The 7897-nt window shown below is 38.6% G+C and overlaps 1 protein-coding gene across 4 annotated transcripts in view; it reads left to right on the top strand.

The window, feature by feature from the left end:
• The window catches only part of SNRNP48 (small nuclear ribonucleoprotein U11/U12 subunit 48), a 185959-nt gene that overhangs the window by 91930 nt on the left and 86132 nt on the right, over positions 1 to 7897 (top strand). The window contains exon 10 of one of the 4 annotated variants that reach the window (XR_011171416.1): positions 5750 to 5905. The exons of 2 other annotated variants lie outside the window; for them this stretch is intronic. The gene's annotated coding sequence lies outside the window, so the exon portion shown is untranslated. Of the gene's footprint in view, positions 576 to 5749; positions 5906 to 7897 lie in introns of those variants that run through there. One more of the 4 variants, XR_011171415.1, reaches the window with a different exon arrangement.

The following is a 7897-nucleotide window of genomic DNA, read 5'->3' as shown; positions in this document are numbered from 1 at the left end:
TCTTTCTTTCTTTCTTTCTTTCTTTCTTTCTTTCTTTCTTTCTTTCTGCTTTTTGGAGGGGAGAAGGCAGGGCAATTGGAGTTAATTGACTTGCCCAAGGTCACAGGGCTAGTAAGTGTTAAGTGTCTGAGGTCATATTTGAACTCAAGTCCTCCTGACTCCAGAACTGGTGCTCTATTCACTGAGTCACCTAGCCGTCCGATCTGGATGATTTCTAAGGTCCCTTTTGGTTAAAATCTATGATCTTTTGATCCTAAGTCTTCTAAAAATTCCCAGTTTTATCAGTTGATCATTATATGGCAGTTGCCTTCTCCTGGACATGCTTAAACTTGTCAATAACTTCCCTAAAATGTTGTTTTACTTCCCTCTCCTCTTTGTGAAAGTGGAGGACAATCAGTATAAAAGAATGTACATACTACTAGACATGGTTGATGTGTTGACTGGTTTTACTGAACTGCTTTATTTTTAGCCTTCCTTGGAAAATTTTTGTTATGAGGAATGGGTCTCTGGTTAGGGTTTGGGACATGGAAAACAAAAGATACCAATAAAATATGATTTTTCAAAAAATGAATAAAGTGTTAATGGTGCTAAGAACTCAACACAATTCTCCAGATGTGATCTGACTAGGGAAGAATACAGTGTAACTAACCTTCTTTGTGGAATTTTCTACTTTTAGTTTGCCAAAGAATTTGTTGGGCTGCCTCATTTCTGACTCCTACGCAGTGGGGTCTGAGCCATAACCCACTAATCCATTAATAAGTCATACCTGTTTATTTAACATTTGCATTCAAGCACTGAGTAGCCACTGCCTGCTTATGATTACTGAATTGTAACAATTAAAAAGTTCTTAGTTCACCTTTTAAAATTCTTCCTGAAATATGAATCAATTAAGATTTTTTTTTTTTGCCTTTTGCAGGGCAATTGGGGTTAAGTAACTTGCCCAAGGTTACATGGCTAGTTTTTTTGTGTGTGTGTGTGTTAAATGTCTGACGCCGGAACCAAACTCAGGGCCTCTTAACTCTGGGGACAGCGCTTTACTCACTGTGCCACCTTGCCGCCCCTCAATTAAGATTTCTGTGCATATACTAAGCTATGAAGCAGTCTCATGCAATAGAGCAGTTCCATAAAACATAGCCATCATACATTACACACTTGCACAGGTTCACAGATTTGGAACTGGAGGTAACCTCAGAGGTCATTAAACTAGACCTCCTCATTTTACAGATGGGGAAAATTAGTTCCAGGGAAGTTAAAGACTTGCCCATGCCCATAGAGACTATCAGAAGCTGAATTTGAGCTCGTCATCTGACTACAGAGTAAGGAGTTATTGTATTCTACCACTCTCTTCCTTTAATAGGAATAGCAAAACTCAATGAACAAGTTGTACCTTATGACTTTGTCTTATAAAAAGCCTCCCAGCTCTTCGTTGGTAGCATCAAATCAGGATAAAAACCCATTATCACCAATACATCATCAACTATCATATGGAACCCATGAGCAGCCACTGTGACATCTCCTAATATAATCTTTTGTCCCACAAAACAGCAAGAGATGGGATAGGACAGGAGAACCTTAGGTGAATCCCTGGAACTTTACTGCATTCCGTTGCTTGCTCCAAGGTTGAAAAAAATTGCTTGTGGGTACATGCAGAGAATTAGAGATCCTCAATACAAGGCTCTTGTTAGTCTGCTGTGACACATACACATTTCAATTATTTGAAGGAGGATGAGATTTTCTACTTAGTTTTAGAAGGCAAAACTAAGAATAATGGATACAAGTTGCAGAGAGGTAAATTTAGGCTTGCTGTAAGGAAAAGCTTCCTAACAACAACTAGAGCTCTCCCAAAGTGGAATGGGCCACCTTGGGAGGTGGTGGGTTCCCCCTCATTGGAGATTTTCAAGAAAAGACTGGATTACCACTTCTTAGAAATGTTATAGGTAGAGCAATAGAAATTGCTCAGATAAAGGTTGGAGTCTTAGGTTTCTGAAGAGCCTTTCAACTCCAAAATTTTCTGATTCTGTGAAAGTTTGCCTCCCTTAATGTAGCCTAGAATAGTAGCTTTTGTTTGTTTGATTGCCATATCATAATGTTGATTCATATTGAATTTATGTTGTCCATTCTGCAGAGCAATTTGAAACTATGCCCAAAGAGCTACAAAACTGTGCATACACTTTGATCCAGCAATACTACTACTAAGGCTGTATTCCAAAGAAATTTTAAAAGGGGGGAGGGAAGGACTTATTTGCACAGCAATATTTCTAGCAGATCTTTTTGTAGTGGCATAAAATTGGAAATTGAGGAGATGCCCATCAGTTGAGAAATAGCTGAACAAGTGGTGGTATATAATTGTGATGGAACATTACTGTGCTATAAGAAATGATGAGCAGAATGATTTCAGAAAAACCTGGAAAGACTTACATGAACTGATACAAAGCGAAGTGAGCAGAACCAGGAGAATATTGTACACAGTAACAGCAATATTGTACGATGATCAACTATGAATAACTTAGCTGATCCAAGACAATTCCGAAGGACTCATGATGAAATATGCTATACACCTCCAGAGAAAGAACTGATAGAGTCTGAATGCACGTTGAAGCATACTATTTTTCACTTTCTGTATTTTTTCATGTTTTTTTCCTTTGGACCTGTGTCTTCTTTCATAACATGACTAATATGGTAATGTGTTTTGCATGATTGAACATGTATAACGTATATAAAATTGCTTTCTGTCTCAGAGGAGAGAGAAAACTTGGAACTCAAAATTAAAAAAAATGAATTTTAACAATTGTCTTTACACATAACTGTGGGAAAAAAGAAAATGTTTTTTTTAAAAGAATTTATGTTGTCTAGCCACATCTCCCTCAACATACATATGCATATATATGCACACATGTATATATGTATATATACACATATAAATACACACGCACATATGTGTGTGTATATGTGTATATGTGTGTGTGTGTGTGTATGAGGTTGATTTTTTGATCCCAAATGTAAACTATAAAGTTTTGCTCATTGTTTCATCTTATTCCATTTGGTCCATCATTCTAAGGGTCTAGACCTTTTTGGAGACTGACTCTGTCATCCAATGTGTTAATTGAATGGCTTACTTTCTTGTCACCTGCAAATTTGATGAACATGTCAACTCTGCCTTCACTGAAGTCATTGGTGGAAGTGTTAAACAGGACAGAGAAAAGGAGGGGTCATTTGGGCACTCTACCAGCAATCAAGTTGACCTCAACCAATTAAAGACTCTTAATGAGCCCTAGTCATTCCACTAATATTAAATTTACATTGTGGTACCATTATCTAGTCCACAGCTCTCTGTCTTGACTACAAAGACAGAGAGATTTTGTCAAATGTTTGTCTAAAAATCTACTTATATTATGTAATTCTCCTGATCTACCAGTCTAATTAGCCCATTAAAAAAAGAGAATATGGCATAGCCTATTTTGTTTTTTTGATAGAAATTTCAATGAACAAGTATTTATTTTCCCCTATTTAAAAAAAAAGAAAACACGAGCATCATAACAAACATGCATAGTGAATCAAAAATGAATCCTTACATTATTGCTGTCCATATCTAATTTTGCATCTTTGCTTATCACTTCTTTCACGAGGTAGGTAGTATGCATCATCATCTATCCTTTGCAATCATGGCTGCTCTTCTCATTGATCAAAGTGCTTACTTACGCCTTTCAAAGTAATTTGTCTTGTCTATTTGTTTCTGTACACATTGTTGTTCTATTCTTACTTCATTTTGTAGCAATTCATACAAATTTCCCAGGTTTCTCTGAAACCATTCCTTTTGTCATTTCTTACAGCAAAATAGTATTCCATCACAGTCATACACTATAATTTGTTTGACCATTCTGCAATGGATAGACACCCCCTTAGTTTTCAATTCTTCACCTAAAAAAACTACTATAAATGTTTTTATCTGGATACTTTTTCTTTGATCTGTTTGGGGTATCAATCTTCGATCAAAGGATATGCACAGTTTAGTGGTTTTTGGGGATTGAGTTCCAAATTCCTTTCCAGAATATGTGGACCAATTCAGGGTTCCACCAATGGTATATTAATGTGCCTTTTTCTGCAGCCCCTCAAAAACATTTGTTTTTTCCAGTCTTTTTGCATTTTAATCTTTGATTGAGTAACTCTGACCTCTTGGATATTCCACAAATGGGATACTCGATCTCTTGGCTATGGGCATTCTATCTCACTGTCCTCCACACCTGGAACATTCTCTTCCCTCCATTCCACCTACTTTCATCCCTAGCTTCCTTTAAGTACCTCCTAAAATCCCTTCTTTTACTAGAAGCCTTCCTCAGCCTCCATTAATTCTAGTACCTTCCCTCTCTTATTTTTCCTTCCCTCTCTTATATTTCCTATTAATCCCATGTACATAACTTGCTTTATATGTATTTGTCTCCCTGATTAGATTGTAATCTCCTTGAGGGCAGGGATTATCTTTTGCCTCTTTTTATTAGCCCTTTGCTCAGCATATAGTAGGAGCTTAATAAATGCTTACTGATTGATTAACTGAAGTATGAAGAGTTTTGAGGCAGGGATCAATTAGGAGGCTGTTGCAGTAATCTTGGTAAAAGGTAATAAGGGTTTAAATTAAGGTGGTGGCTCCATGAGTCAAAAGAACATTCTTTACTTGTACCCCCAAGGCCATATAAAATTCCTCTGGTGGGATCATTTGTCAATATGTGAATCACCAGGTATGGGTAGTGGCTGTCAAGTTGGCACGTCTGTGTCATATCCTGGGCATGTCATTTCTTGGGATGTAAGTAACATCACAGGAAGAAAGCAGATTTCTCTATTCTTGAAGGCAATTCAACAATCGGTTGCCTTGTTACAACTCAACAGGGAGTCATCGTTTACCATTACTCACCTCTTCTTCCTCTGACCCTTATTAGATGACCTCTCACTGGTGGTTTCTGTGAATCTGCATTATTCCTTACTTGAAGTACACAAAGTTGTTTCCTCTGACCAGAAGAAGATCACTAGTCCAGACCATGCTCTTCATATCCCAATTAGCCATCTACCCTGGTCATCTTTCCATCTAGCATGGCATAGCATTTACCACATTCTCTCTTTGCCCTTTTTTCCCTCCCTTGGAACATCACTCCCCCATCCCCCCATTCAGTAATCAAATCAATACAACTTTGCTACTATTGTTCCTAGAAAAATCAGTTCAATTGACTGCCCTAAGGATCTCCTGACTGTCCCTGTGACACTCTGGGCATTCCTGCCTGGGACTGTCTTATAAAAATTTGTATAGTCTGGACTTCTAAGCATTCCCAGTTCTAACATGGAGCTGCCCTTGAGGGGTCTTCGAGCAGGCCCACTTTGTCTAACACATAGACTGTCTAATCTCATTTCCCTGAACAGAGAAGGTGAACCTATGTTAAAAACTCAGTTTATAGAACACCAAAGTACTAGCCATAAGTCTTGATCCCTTCTGGCTTGGAATTCTCTCAGTTTATTTATTTATTTTTAACATCACCTAGTGAAACTGATCATTTTCTACTCTGGGCCTATCTTTGAGGTCTTTGACATAATCTTGTGACAACGGTCCTGTGAAGAAATGGCTTTTCTTCTATTTTTTTAATTTGTGCAAAGGAAGAGAAAAATGCCAAGAGGGCAAGGAAAAATCTGGAGTTCTGGGCAAGGAGATACAATTAGATAATTAGATTTCTTTTTGCTTATTAACCTCTATTTCAATCCATATTAGGACATGTCAGGGAAGAGGGAATTGACAGCTAAAGTCATCTAAGAAGATCCAGTGACTGGGATGGACATTTAAATAAATCATGCTTCAAGCAAGTATAGAAAACAAGAATCTTGCAGAGACCTGCAGAGAGTGTATGCTATGTTTATGGATTTCCCTTCCAACACCAGGTAGCATCTATGCTGATCTTAAGTGAAAGGGATGGAGGAATACATTTCAACTTTTCAAAATATTAGGGAGAATGAAATGTGTCTTGAAAGAAAGAAGTACTTCTAGGAGGAAACAATGAAAAAAAAAGAATACTTTTGGGTAGAAGGGAATTCTGATTTTGGGGAAGGTGGAAGAATATGGCTAAAAAAATAGGAGAACTTCTATGGCAAGGTAGCTAGGCATTTCAGGAAGAATGAAAGACCCCACTGGAGCACACTTTTTAGCTTTAGTGCTAGAAGAGACCTTAGCAGAAGCCCTCATTTTATAGACAAGAAAACTGAAAACCAAGGAAAGAAAATTAATATATTCTTTCCCCCCATATTTTAGTACTTGATTTTATACTACTTTGCATTGCTTCTAATCTTTTCAATGGGGTTTAGTTGTGTATGTCCAAACAAAAATATAAGCTACTTGAGGGCAGAAGTATTGACTCCCAGAAATAATAACAAATAATGTTCACTAATGTTAAAGGAAGGTCCTACTCCCACTGGTTCATATGCATACAATAGCTTATGAATCTTCTGCCTCCCAACGGTTATCAAGGCCAAGGTGCAACCCCATCATTAGAGCATAAATGGAACCTTTAACACCCAATTTAGAGTTCTTCTCTCTCCTTGGTGAAGTACTTCCATTTCTCCATTTGAGTCATGATTTTCTATAGAAAAGCTTTCCTAGTTCCTTTTAATTCTAGTGCCTTCCCTTTTAAAATTATTTCCTATTTATCTTGTATAAAGTTTGTACATATTTGTTGTTTCTCCTATTAGATTGTGTGCTGATACATAGTGAACACTTAATATTTATTGATTTTAATTTTATTGGACTTCTTCTGTGTAAAAATGTCTTTTTGTGTAAGGTCCATGATATGATTTGTATGCCAATATATTATCCTGAGGATTATCCTGGGAATGAAGATCGTTATTTTTTGAAAGGAGGTTGTAGGGGAGTGGGGAGTAAGCAGGAGAAGAGCCCCCGGAAAGTAAGGTGAGATTTTTTTTTTTAAATATTAGAAACTCTAGGAACTTTTAACTCTCAACTAAGAGTCTTTTTCCACTAGATCACATACCCTGAAGGAGTCTGAATGGGAGACTGGTTATGGTAATCCTTGCTGGCAAGGTTAATTAATAGCACTTATTTATAGAAAGCATTTATTTATAGAGGGTGGAACTTTTATAATAATGAACCACTGACATTTTCCCCCAGGTCATTTTCCTTGTTGCAACCCGAAGGTAAAATGATACACATTAATACCACAGCCCAAGCTGCCAGGCTAATGCAAAGGGCAGAAGTGGGAATCCCCGCAGCTCCAGTCAGAGAGCAGCGTGCCAGGAGGGTGGAGTGAGCAATGCCTGCAGCAGATAGCCGGAAACCCAGCCACTGGCTTCTGGCTGGAACCCTGACCCCAGGCCCAGAGCCCTGGAGCAGGAGGAGCTGGTCTGACCCAAAGGTGACCTTTTGAGGAGAAACTGGCCCAGTCTCCTGCGGGAGAACCTTCTCTTTACTCTGCTCAGCGTGCAGGGGACCCATTAGCCTACCGCAGCACTGTGTGCGGGGTGCTGGGCGGGTGGAAGCCGCAGATGAGGACAAGTGGGATCTGCAGATTTTAGTAGAGAAAGGAACCATTCTCTAAAGAGCAAAGACCCTTCCCATCTGTCGGTGGAGAGGAAACAAAGTCTCTGATTTGTACTGACATTGCAATGAGGCTTCCTGATTCTTGAGTCAGTTCTTGCTTCTCCAAAGAGCCACCTACTCCCTTCCACCAGCTTCCAGATTTAGCTCTTTGAGAGAGCTGGAGGGAGAAAAACAGGAGAGGGATCTGGGAAAGATGGTTTGGGGTTCTCTGAGACTAGGATTCTGAAACCTGATGTAATCAGTCTGTCTGTCTGTCTGTCTCTAGCTTCTCTTCTCTTCTCTTCTCTTCTCTTCTCTTCTCTTCTCTTCTCT

The sequence above is a fragment of the Petaurus breviceps genome, unplaced genomic scaffold (genome assembly GCF_028583685.1).
Source record: "Petaurus breviceps papuanus isolate PSGF00001 unplaced genomic scaffold, PetGlider_PUasm1.0 582, whole genome shotgun sequence".
Classification (NCBI taxonomy): Eukaryota; Metazoa; Chordata; class Mammalia; order Diprotodontia; family Petauridae; genus Petaurus; species Petaurus breviceps.
Note: the sequence above shows the minus strand (reverse complement) of the source record. Positions and strands in the feature narration are given on the sequence as shown.